The sequence below is a fragment of the Desmodus rotundus genome, chromosome 6 (assembly GCF_022682495.2).
Source record: "Desmodus rotundus isolate HL8 chromosome 6, HLdesRot8A.1, whole genome shotgun sequence".
NCBI lineage: Eukaryota > Metazoa > Chordata > Mammalia > Chiroptera > Phyllostomidae > Desmodus > Desmodus rotundus.
The window spans coordinates 31647710-31661526 of record NC_071392.1 but is presented as its reverse complement, the minus strand read 5'-3'; positions in this window follow the sequence as shown (position 1 = coordinate 31661526).

The following is a 13817-nucleotide window of genomic DNA, read 5'->3' as shown; positions in this document are numbered from 1 at the left end:
TGTAATTTTAGGACTGTATAAATGCAACTACTCCTTAATAGTTAAGCGAGAGCTCGGCACTGCCTCCAGGTAGAAACAAGGTTCAGGTCCAGAAAAAAACCAGGTGGCGGCTGGATTCGGCCTGCGGGCCTTGTGTTTGCCACCTGAGACTTAGTAATTCACAATGTTAACTATGCTGCTTTGTCATTAAAACATGGCCAGTGTGTGTTTATGCTTCATAAATTAGACAATCTTACTTCAGATCTACAGGCAAAATCCTAAGTGATCAAGAAGTAAACTATAAGAAAATTATTATATGTGGAGTCTCTTTATTTCTTATTTGGTATTTTTTAAAACTGAGGGAGAGGCACGGTTTGCAAAGTCAGCAAGGAGATGCTAAGTCATCAGTGGTATCATTGAGTAAACTTGAAACTAACTTATCTCAGTATTTTCACCAATCTCTCAGACACTCATCAATGGCACACCTGAACTCCTTTCTCCTAAAAACCATGACTAACACAAGTGTCTGCTGGTGTCAGGCAATGTGCTGAGCTCTTTGCATTCATCATCTTATCTCTGCAACCCGGTGACATGGGATTAATATTACAGGCACATCTCTTTTTATTGTGATTCACTTTACTGCACTTCAAAGGTGTTAAAAGCAAGACCCTCCACCAGCAAAAACTGCACAAATTGCCTTATTGCGATACTTGCTTTATTACAGTGGCCTGGAACTGAACCCGCAATATCTCTGAGGTGTGCCTGTATTCCTGTTTGCACATGAGAAAGGAGGCTTGGAGAAGTTTAGTATAAAGTGCTAAATGTCACACAGTTGGTAAAGGACAGAGGAAGGTCTCTAGCCCACATCTATAAGATTCCAAAGCCAGATACTTAATCATACACTCAACTGATTCCCTATGTTGAGAATAAACATATGGATCCTACTCTCAGACACTCAATTCCCACACAAAAATTCCACAAAAACATAGCAATCAGGTAAGTAAATAAAACCCAGACTTTCCTTTACGCTTCTTGCCTGATTCCTTTCTATCCCAGGCAGCTGGAACAAACTAAATTATATGAATTTTTGTTTTGATCTGTGCATGGATGAAGGGGGAAGGAGGTGGTAGCATTTTTAAATTATAGGGTCTGAATTACTTTGTCTCTGTTGTGGTATTTTTATCAAAAATGGCAATTTCCAAAGAAGTCCAAATTCCTTGATATAGTCTGCTCTAAACTCCCGTCTACAATGTTACTGTAAACATAACTTTCCCTATTGGTTTGGCTGATCATTTAAAGATGCTATAGACATTCTTAAATGGGTAGACTTTCATAAAAAAACTGATGGTTATAAAAACTCACAGTATAACCCTAGATAAGTCAGTGAATTTTCCTGGGTAACAATCTCCTTGTTTAAAAAATTGAGGACCTTGAACTACACTGGTATTCACCAAATTATGTATCTTAGAACACTAGTCCCAAGAGATATTATCCTCAAGAAAGAAGTTCCAGCCCTGGCCAGTGTGGCTCAATTGGTTGGAGTGTCATCCCACAACTGAAGGGTTGTGGGTTCGATCCCCAGTCCAGGCACATACAGAAGGCAACCAATTGATATTTCTCTCTCTCTAAAAAGCAATGAAAAAGTCTCTTCAGGTGAGGATTTTTTTTAAAGGAAGAAAAAGGAGAAGGAGAAGAAGAAGAAGAAGTTGTTCCAGGTAAAATGAGCAGGAGAAAAGCTACAAGCAACGGTCCCATGTACAGACTCATGACGTCGTCGCTCTGTATAATAGATTACCAAATTAAAGCTCAGAAAAGTCCTGCAGTAAAGAACTCTGTTTAACTTTCATTTCAAACTTCCAAAACTTATTTCTCCATAAACTCATTTCCCTGGCAAAATGTTTACAAACATCCCATGGGAGAAGTATGCAGTCATTAACTCAAAAAAACTATTTATTGAGCATCTGCGATATGCCAGGCAGTACACTGGGTACTGCAGATAGAAGAAGGATAAACATCATACCTGTTCTCCACAGCCTAGAGTTTTAGTTGGGAAGGCAGACACTAAATAAGCAACAAATAAACAAATGTATGAATCCAAGTTGATAAAAGTGCTATAAAGAAAATAAGTTTTTAAATATAAAATAATGACAAGAAGAGCATATTTAGATAGGATAGTAAGAAAAAATCTATCTAGTATCATAAAATATCAAGATATTATAGTATCTTAAATGATTCTAATACAATTTATAAGATATTGATATAATTACTATCGTTTAAGATGATATTCAAAGAATGAGAAGGGGACCGCCTGTAAAGAGCAGAGGAACTCATTCCGAGCAAAATGCCAGCCAGCATCTGTGAAAACCCCAGGATGTGAAACTTCCTAACAAGTTGAGAGAACTGAAAGGCCAATGAGGTGGGAAAGGAGTGACTTCAGAAGGAACTGGAGAGATTGGCAGGGGCCAGATCATGCAGGGCTCTGGGCCTCAGAAAAAGAGCTTGGGCTTCACAGTAAGTATAATGGAAAGGAATTTAAACTGGGAAATCACCTTGATAGAATTTTTTTAAAAGGTCATTCTGGCTGTCCTGTGAAGAACACTTTGGAGAGCCAAGAGAACACTTAGGAAAAACAGTAAGAAGCTGTACTAGTTTTTAATTGCTGCTGTAGCAAGTCACCACAACCTTAGTGGCTAAAAGAATGCATATGTATTATCATTCACCTCGGTAGGTCTGCTGTCCCTCAGGGGTCTCACTGAGCTAACATCAACAGGACTGTGGTCCTTTCTGGCAGCTCTAGGGGAGAATCCATTTCTTGTTTATTCTGCTTGTTGGAAGAATTCATTTACCTGTGGTTGTAGAGCTGAGGTTTTTGTTTTCTTGCTGGCTATAAATCTGAGCAGTGTGGCTCAGTTGGTTAGGCGTTGTCCCACAAAGCAAAAGGTTGCTGGTTTGATTCCTGGTCAGGGCACACCCCTGAGTTATGGGTTTGGCTCCCGGTCAGGGCGTGTTCAAGAAGCAACCGATTAATGTTTCTCTCTCATATTAAAGTTTCTCTCCTTCTCTTCCCCTCTCTCTAAAAATAAATAAAATCTTGCTGGCTATAAACTCAGGTTGTTCTTAGCTTCCAAAGACCAATTCATCTCTCTGACTGTCACACAATAGTCTTTGCTCTTAAGGACCCATGTGATTAGATTGGGCCCACCCAGATAATCCAGGGTAATCTCACCATCTGAAGGTCCATACCCTTAATCACATTGGCAAAGTCCGTTTTCACAGTCTGGGCACTAAAGTGTGTACATCTTTGGGGGGAATAGGAGGAGAAGCATTACTCTGCCTACTATAAAAAGCTGTGGTAGCAATTCCAAGTGAACAATGAGGCAAATTAGACCAGCGTAGTGTCGATAGAAAAAGGTAAACAGATTTAAGGCACATTGTGGAGGCAGAGTTGCCAGTCATAGGCTCGGTGATGTTTGATTGCACGGGTGGAGGGTGGGTACAAGAGGAGTGAATCAAGGGTGACTCCAAAATTTCTGGTCTTTCAGGCTTATCAGCTGAGTACCAGGGATGCCTCTTATAAAATAAAAAAGTCTGGGAATGAAACCAGTGTTAGAGGAAAATTCAAGAGTTCACAACCTTTTCTAACATAATCACAGAAATGACATTCCCCAACATTGCCATATCCTATTGGGTAGAAGCAAGTTACTTGAGGGCAGAGAATGACACAAGGCCACGAATACCTGGAGTCTAGAATCAGCAGGGGGCAGAAACTACAGAGACTACAGACCACAGCTGGGGACTGAAAAACCAAAGGAGAAAAACAGTAAAGGTGAAGGTAGAAAGAAAAAGTGAGAAACACAACCTTCATCTTCCCAACTTTCTTAGGACAGCAGACCTAAATAGTAACCCTCGGCCAGGAGATTGCTCCCAGGAGGGGTGATTAGAAAACTAGTTGTGAGGTAGAAAAGGACAACCCAAGAAGGATTGCAAGTCTGTTTTGCATTAACTTCCTAAAATTATAATGGGGGGGAAAGATTAGGTGATTTTTAAATATTTGGAAGTCAAAATTAATTTACTAATTAAGAAGACTTTTAGCAGAGCTGGAACAAAAAGTACAAGAAGAAAAAAACAATATTTTGGAAAACACATTAGTCAGCTCTCAGCAATAACAATGAAAAATATAGTAAGCAACTGTTAATGGAAATCTTGTTCGTGGAAAAATAGAATGCTTCCAAATTCTGCCACCATGGTACAGGGAGGGGCAACAGTAGCTTTACAGTTGTTTATATGGAAAATAATAGAATAATTAATAAATAATAATACAAGAATAAACTCTGTGTTTCACATACTCACAACTGTAAACCTACTTTTCCCCACCCTGTATATAACCCTGCATATTGATTTTTTAAAGCAGGTATAAGGGCAAGGACCTCTTTCCTGGCCTTCTCAAGAAGCACCTGTGACTATAATCATGGTCTTCCTTTTTTCCTTCTTCTTTTCATTTCTTTTTTACTTTAGGATTATTTGAAAGCTGCTTCATTGAACTAAAAGCCTAATAATTTTAAATTTTAAATATAAATAAAAGTAAACAAATTGAACAATAATATATCAGCATTGGTTCATTAGTTATAACAAATGTACCATGCTAATTAAGATGTTAATAATCATGCAAACTGGGTGTGGGATATATGGAACCTTCTGTGTAATTTTGTAATTACAGAAAAATCTTTGTAATTTTTCTGTAAATCTTAAATTGTTCTAAAAATAATGTTTATATTAAAAAGCACAAATCACAAAATAAACATGTTAATGAAAATGAAAAAAAGATAGACAACCCAGACTCTCTAATTTCCTTTCCTGACATTTATTGGCAAAGATTCTTTACTGCTTTGGAGAAGGTGCCCAGGCTGGGTTTGATTCCAGAGGGAATCGTGCTCTAGGACCTCGCCCGCAGCAGGACCCGTAGTGGAAAGAGTACAGACTGAGCTCCAACCATCCGGAACACACCCTGTGTTAACAGATCAGTTTAACTCCTCATTTCCTCAGGCCGGAGTCGGGAATGACACCACAGGGAAACCTTCCTAGCAAACATCCAAGGGATGGTAAAGGTGACATGCACAGACAGAGCTGTTGCTGCCTGTATTATGTACAACATTGGAAAAATGAGAAACCACAAGTGTTCCCACAGTAGGAGTGTGATTGATTATCATATGGACAATCTACTCCCCCAAATATTATATAGCCATTAAGTGATGATTATGAAGATTATGTTACATGAGGGAGAAAGTTTATTCTATTATGCTAATATAAGATGGGTGTTTTTAAATCAAAACATAAAAATGTACATAATACATAAATGTAACTTTTGTCTGACCGCCCAAAGGATCCAGATTATTAATCTTAAAAATAACTCTCCCTCCTTTAGGATGATGTCTCTCATTCAAATATTTATCACGCGCCAGGCAGTGTTCCTTACTCCATGCAGCATATCTTGAAAGCAGACTCTTGACACAGAGTTCTGTAAACGCTTTGAATGACAGAAAGCACAACCTGGCCCACAGCAGATCTGAGGGTCAGCTGGCAGGCAAACTGGCTTAGTGAGGCAAGCAGGCCCTCCTCCCCCACAGAAGCATGGGCTTCTTTTCCAAGTCATGCTGCAGGTTTAAGAGGACAAACTTTATTCAGTCATTCATTCAGTAAATATTTACTGAACTAGGTGCCAGTCTCTCTGCACAATGCTGGCGATCAATGGCAAGCAAAATGGACATCCCATCTCTTGCCCTTATGGAATTCACAGTCCAGTGTGAGATCTAAATAACCCCACCTATATCTAGTAGAAAATTATGTTCCAACTATGAAAGGAAATAATATGAAAGAACACTATTAGAGGGTTCAGTTTCTATGGAGAACCACTTTTGCTCAAGGATATAGCACATATCAAGCACAATCTTTGTGAGCTGTTTTTTAACATGAAAATGTTGGAGACAGTGTGAGCCTTAAGTATCCACACATCTCATTCACAAAGACTTCAGGTTTTGTTGTAGGTCTTCCAAGTACAGCCACCACTTCCTCACTTCTCAGGTTCTCTATAACTCCAATACATGCTCCAAATCCTCAGCAGAAATATTCTCATCTCACTTTTTCTAGAGCTGGCCTCACATTTAATCTTTGAAAAGATTTCACTGCCCACCACAGACCTTAATCTTTTCTCTTTTGTTGGTACACACACACATATACACAAAGAAAAAGGAAGAGGCATAACAGCTACAGAAATGCTAGGTGTGTAGAACATGTATAGCTAGTCTACCTGGCATCTACACCAGCTTTCTCTGGCATGAACATAATATTCATTTGTGGACCTACTCCTTCCCCACTCTTGGCCTGGTGTGCTGGATGAGAAACCCTTCCGCAGCTCCGTGGGTAAAGTACAAAACTCAGCCCCAAGTCAACCTGGCCATTATTCAGGTCCGAGTATGTGACATAAGCCAGTCCAATAGAAACGCATCTTAGGCCTTGTGCTAAGAATAAGTGGGAGAAAGATTCTTGCTCTATTTCACTGGTTTTTGAAACTGGAAGGATTAGCTTCCAGGAACTTCTGACAGCCATCTTGTAATTACAAAGAGAGGCCCTGTCTGTTTAGATTGAATGTACAAAAAGCTACACTGAGAGATACGGTAACCAGAAATAGACCCTGATAACAGTTTGAGCCCCAAACTCCAGGCCAGCATTCTCTTACAGAATCCACATCTGGTCCGTGGCAAGTCCTCTCAGTATTCTTTGCCCAGCGTACACTGGGAAAGAGGGTCAACCAACAGTCACCTCTTCTACACTCCTGTGGTCAGAGCACCTAGCAGGCTGGTCTCTGCCTTTTAGATTTACCATGTAATCATCAGATACTGGTCCACTATGTTCCCTTAACCACAGGGGACACATATCAAGTTCTTCATGACATCTGTAAAATCTCCTTTCTCTTGATCTGAGATGAAGAAGAGCACCTTCCCAAATTACTTCCTTGGAAATGGGGCTCAGCACAATTATCTCCAAAGAAATCCTTATAAATCCTGAAGCCACCTCTACTTTCTCAATCTTTATATGACCTTTATATGGACAAGAGAGTTAAGAATCATGTAACCAGTTCTCAGTTTACTTCTTTGGAAAGTCTGCATAGGAATTCCCTTAGAATGCAGCATTAATTGTATCTTTGGATCTTGGCAGAAATGTCAACTTTAATATTTTGTTACCCATATGAACATAACTTGAAAAGGAAAAAGGTTGAACACTACCTCAATTTTTTCACCTTTCCTACAGTGTCCAAAATGAGCAGTCTGACCCTGAGATAATCAAAGACAAGAACCAAGCTCATATTTGCAGTATTCAGGAAACTTTGAAGGGTTTAAAGGGAAGCAGTGGAGAATATTAAGGAGTATAAAAATTAAGGATAAAGAAATTATGCTCTCCTAAAAATAAGTACCTAACTGTAACCCTCACATATAAGAATGTCTACACCCCAGGAGTATGTATCAGGTTAGTTCATCTTAAACTCCTAACAAGTTTGACTTGGCTTTAACAGAACAGATGACACTAAATCCTGGCAGAAAGTTATTAAATAATTTAATGGGTTACCAATGGAGACCATGATCCTTCTTTGAAGTTATTTTTAAAAATAGAAAAGCCTCTCTTTAACAGTTTAGCAGAAGTCTTGCTCTAAAGTAGGGTGCGACCTCTTTAATACCCTGGGAATCTTTTGCATGTATGGCCATTGTTGATTTTCCCAGTGTAGTTTCTCTGGGTCTCATATCGGTGCCCTTTGCTCTAATCTCCTTTCTTTTTTTTTTTTATATTAGGTCTCTTCTGTTTCTCAACATCCTGTACAAGGCAGTTTCTGATTAGCTGCTGACACAGTCCCAGTTTAGAACGATCAGTGAAGACGAATTCTCCATTCAGTGGGGATGGCTGGGGGGGGGGGGGGGAGCGATGGGGAGAAATGGAGACAACTGTACTTGAACAGCAATAAAAAATGTGAAAAAATAATAAAAATAAAGCATAAACAAGTGTAAAAAACATTCTCCATAAGCTGAATTAATCGCTTATGCTTAGATTAATAATTTGAAAGGCCTTGAGATGTTTTTTCAATTTGGTTTTAACATCCTATAGAATTCTGTGGTTAGAGAAGAAACCGTCAAAGGTTTTGAAATTCTGCCGGTTTTTGGATGATTGTTATTGGCTGCACGTTATGATTGAAGTTATTTACTTGCTATGCATTTAATACGTTAGAGGTTTCTGAACAGGCTGCCTCAGGCTTTCCAGTGCTATCTAGAATAATGATGTAAAAACTGAACAACAGTGTGGGGAACAAAAGATAAGGTTAGAGGACAATGACTTCAATAACCCAAATAATGTTTTAATAAACCCTTCTATATATCTGTCACACATATTCGCCCCCTGCCATTTAACCCTAGTATCTATTATCCTTGCATACGGAATTTCCAAGTGTGGTCAAGGAGTTCTGGCATCTGTGCGTAGGTGTGTGTAGGTGTGTGTATGTGTGTAACATGTACATATATATACAGAACATACATATCTCCCCCAAACCTCAATGACAAAGAAATATTTGGGGGAAGAAAACTATTATATGTGTACGAGTGGATACCAATGCATCAAACTCCCAGCTCACTATTCCTTTCATCACCCTGAGTTCCAGCCACAAAGGTAGGCCCAGCACCAGAGTGCTCTTCTCCACCGCAGAAATCTGAGTTTCCACATGTGGAAAGCGAAGACTATCATGGTTCACAATGTAAACACCTGCGTGTGTAGGAAAATGCAGTATCGATCATTGTCTTCAACAGACCCAAAACAGCCCCATAGGAGAGCACATTTAAGAAAACGATGATAAGGTATTGACTGAGAATATTAAATAATCCAGTCTGATATTTCTGCAGGATCTAATTCAAAGGGCCAAGGCATCATTCCAGTAAATCAAGTTGAAAAGAAAAGAGGCTTATTTTTACAACCCATCTTCCCTCATAAGGTTGGTTTCCATAGCCACAGGCATCTCAGCCAGCCGGTTTGGTTAATGATGACCCTGGGGAGGCAACAACGTGGGTTTCCACTTCCCCGTCCCTATTTGCAAAGCATAGCCAAAGTGGATCCAGGAGCTTTCTGAGAAGCAGACTCTTTCCCCAGAGAGGCTAATGCTAGACTCTCTGATCAGCAACATCCTCCACAAAGGGGCAGGCAGCAATTCCTGGTTTGCCTACAATCCGATACCCTCTTAGGAAGCAGTAATGGTGCGTGGAATTCCATTCAATCTGAGGAGAAGGGAAAACAAATCTCTCTCTCTATCAGACAACTCAGATATTGTTTCATTAGTACTCAGAAGTCCCAGGCTTTCTTTCTGAACCGCAGCTGTCTCATCTATAAACAGAGAGGTTTACTCCGTCCTTTCTGTTCCAACACGCTAAGACTGTGCTCCCTGACCTAATAATTTCTGTTCCACTGTTAACACTCTTCATATCCCTTCCACCCCATTTCTCTTTTCCATCACTGGCCACAGAACCAAGCTCTAGTACCCAGATGGAGACCCTATGCGTTTATTGAGCCAAAGCTGTATGATTTCTCTACCTGTGTAATTCACTCTTTTAGCGCTAGCCTGAGTTGGGAACCAAACACACGAACACTGAATTTGTCAAAAATGCCTGTCATTCCAAAAGCACAGTAGTCCTTGCTGATCCTGCTTACCTTCCAAAGCTACTCTTCAGTTCCTCTTCTCTTCTACCAAATTTAATTATATTGTTTACACACCACCTCTCTTACTATCACCAAATTGTCTCCAACTCCTTTTTAAACACCTGAGATTAGTTTTAAATGCCAACACTCCACTGAAATATTTCTCTTGAAAGTCACAAATGACTAAACCTAAAGCTAAAACTGATTAACTTTTATTAGTCCTCACTATTCTTGGTCCTTTTTCAACAGTTGACACAGTTAATGAGCTCCTGTTTTTGAAATTATTTTCTCTCTTGGGGTCTGTGACACTATCCTATTCACGTATTCTGTCACAGAACACCTGCTCCTTCTCCATCTCCTTCTCTGGCTTCACTTGCACCTCCTAGTATGCAAATGTGTGTTTTCCCAAGGCTCTGACATCTCTTTTCCAATCTCTTACTCTATAGCAAATCCCTATAAAACTCTCATATAAAAAAATTCCATGTCTTTAATTATCACCTCTATATTAATACTCCCAAATAGACACCAATGACTTTCAAGTCCACAGCTCTGAGTTCTCATGGCTCCATGGATTTGTTTCCTGAGAGCTTCACCCTTAACCATTCTTTTCTAAGTTTCAGATCAACACACCCAAAGCTGAAGGCTTTATCTTCACAGTCCTCGATCCAGTTATTGTCCACAACTTCTCTGTCTGGTCAGTAGAAACACTCTCCTAGAGACCTGGAAACATTCACTTTACAATTCATATAGTCAATATGAATTGATTGCATCTCTTATGCCAGGCAAAATACTAAGTACTACGAAGAAAATGACAAGGCACAGACCTCATCCTCAAAGAATCTCCCCTTCTACTACATATTTTGTTCCATAACCTATTTTAATTGGAATTATAATATTTTCCCCAAAACCACTTCCCCCTTTGAATTGCACCCTTTCTGTTCATATATACCTCTCTTGGCCTTCTACTCAAGTTCTAAAGTAATCCTTTATTTCTTCTTCTTCCATTAACCCTATTTGTTTCTAGGTTGTATCAGATTTCCTTCATAACATTCCTCATACTCAATAGTAAACATTAACTGTGTGTCTATCAAATGCTAAGCACTGTGCTTAGCAAGGAGAACACAATGGTAGAGAGGACACAAAATCTATACTTCAACAACTTCAGTTAGTGTAAAAAAAAGGTAAGCCAATAATTACGGGTAAACCAATATTTATAGAACAGCGGGATAAATATTATAATGGGCCTAACAAAGAGGCTCCTAATGTGACTTGGACTCCAAGAAGCCTTCCCAGAGAAAGTGACACTTGAGCTGAGCTGTGAAGTATCACATAGTGTTAGCCTATCAGACTGGGGCATTCTAGACTGGACGACAGCCCGTGGTTCAGTAGAGCTGAAGCACGAGCACAGAGGGTGATGAGCAAGAGATGAGACTGGAAAAGTAGAAATGGGTCACATCAACCATAAACGTCACAGTGTGTTATGAGTTGAATTGTGTCCTTCAAACAGAGGTGTTGAAGTGCTAACCCCTGGTACCTGTGTGTATGACCTTATTTGGAAGTAGGGTCTTTGCAGATGTAATAAAATTAAGATCAGGTCATTAAGATGAGCCCAAAGCCAAGATGACTGGTGTTCTTATAAGAAGAGGAAAATAGCGAGTGAAGACATAGGTACACAGGGGGAATACCAAGTGACAATGGAATCAGAGACAAAGTACCACAGGTGCAAGCCAAGGAATTCCCTGGGTTACAAGAACCTAGAGAGGGCCAGGAATGATCCTCCCCTAGAGGCTTTGTAGGGAACATGGTCCTACCAACAACTGTATTTCAAGGTTTTGGCCCCCAAAACTGTGAGAGAATAATTAGTGCATACTTGATTTTTTTAAAAAACAAAGTATTAAAATTTACATTTTACACCACTAGTATTTCTGTGCTTAGTCCATCTCATTCTTATTCATCCGTCAGCCCTAGCTCAGCTCTCATTTCCATGAAGCCTTTTGTCTTCAGTAAAATATTTGATTCCATTTCACCAAATTTACTAAGCCCTACTATAGCTGATGTATTATGCTAGTTGGTATAGATAAAACAAAGATTTTTTAAAATCTAAAACTATGCTTCCCTTTACAGAAAGTTTGCAAACCAGCAACAGAAAACACACCATGGTGTCATTCCTTCAATCAACAAATACTTATTGGGTACTTCTATGTGCCCAGTAGAATTCTAGGCATGGATAAAACGGCGACTAAAACAAACAAAAACGCCTGCCATAACGACACTTACATTACGTGGGGGGAGAAAGGCAGAGGGGAGGCCAGGAGGAGGTAGTGACAGACTATAAAACAAATAGTTAAAACCATACAGTACACCCAAATGTGATACATGCAAAAAATAAAGCAGGAAAGGGGAATAAATGTTGGAATGGGTTCTCCAATGATCCCTACTTATTTGCATCCAAAATGTGATGGGTTGAACTCAATGGTGAACGACTAAAAGGTTTTTACCCCTATGATCAGGAACGAAACAAGAATGCGGATTCACACTACTTCTACTCAGCATTGTACTGGAGATTCTAGCCATGGCAGTAAGAGAGCAAAATTAAATAAAAGGCATCAGATTAGAAAGTAAAAAATAAAACTATTAATATTTCTATTTGCAAATGACATGATCTTGTATAGAAAATCCTAAGGTAGCCACTAAAATCTGTTAGAACCAATAAACAGGTTCACTAAGGTTGTATAACACGAGATCAACACATAGAATTCACTTGTATGTCTATACAGAAGTAATGAGCAAACCAAAAGTGAAATTAAGGAAACAATTCCATATATAGTATTAGCAAAAAATAAAATAAAATGCTGAATAAATTTTTAAAAAGGAATTCAAAACTTCTACTCTGAAAACTACAAAATATTATTGAAAAAATTAAAGACCCAAATTGATGGAATGACATCAGTGGTCCTAGATTGGAATATCTGATGTTGTTAAGATGCCTTTAGTACCCACAGTGATCTACAGATGCAACAAAATCTCTGCCTAAATTCTGGCTGGCTTGTGCGCAGAAATTTACAAGCTTGTACTAAAATTCATATGGAAACTAAAAGAACCCAGAATAGCCGAAACAAAATTGAAAATGAAGAACAACACTGAAGGACTTCTCAATTTCAAAGTTTACTCCAAAACTACAGTAATCAAGACAGTTATGGTAATGGCATAAGAATAGACACACAGATCAATGGAATAGAATTGAGAGTCTAGAAATAAATCCTCACATTTACAGTCAATTGATTTTTGGCAAAGGTGCCAAGACAATTTAATGCAGAAAGAAAAATCAACAAATGGAGAGGCAACTGGAGATCAACATGCAAAGAATAAAGTTGGAACCCCACCTCACATCATATACAAAAATTAACTCAATATGTACCAAATACCTAAATGTAAGAGCTAAAACTGTAAGACTCTCAGAAGAAAACACAGAAGTAAATTTTCATGACTTTGGATTAGGCAATGATTTCTCAGAAAAAAAATTAAATAAATTGGGCTTTATCAAAAAGGATTTTAATACTTCAAAGGGCATCATTAGGCAAATGAAAAGAAAACTCGTAGGGTGAAACTTTGCAAATCACAGATCTGATAAGGCACTTGTAGCTAGAATCTATGAAGAACCCTTACAACTCAATAATAAAAAGGCAAATAACCCAAGTTAAAAAAAAATGGGCAAAAGATTTAAATAGACATATCCCCAAAGAAGATATAAAAATGTTCAAATAAAACATGAAAAGATACCCAGCATCATAAGCCATCATGAAAATGCAAATCAAAACCACAATGAGGTATCACCCGACACCTATTAGGATGGCTATATTCAAAAAGACAGATGATAACGAGTGTTGGCAAAGGTATGAAAAAGTTGGAACCGTCATACATGGATGGTAGAATGTAAAATGGCGCAACCAGTTTGGAAAATAATACAGGATGGGGCAAAAGTAGGTTTAGTTGTCAGTATGCAAAACACAGAATTAATTTTTTGTTATTTATTATTGTATTATTTTCACACAAACAACTGTAAGTCTACTTTTGCCCCACCCAGTATATACTGTTTAGAAAAGATCCAGTCCTAA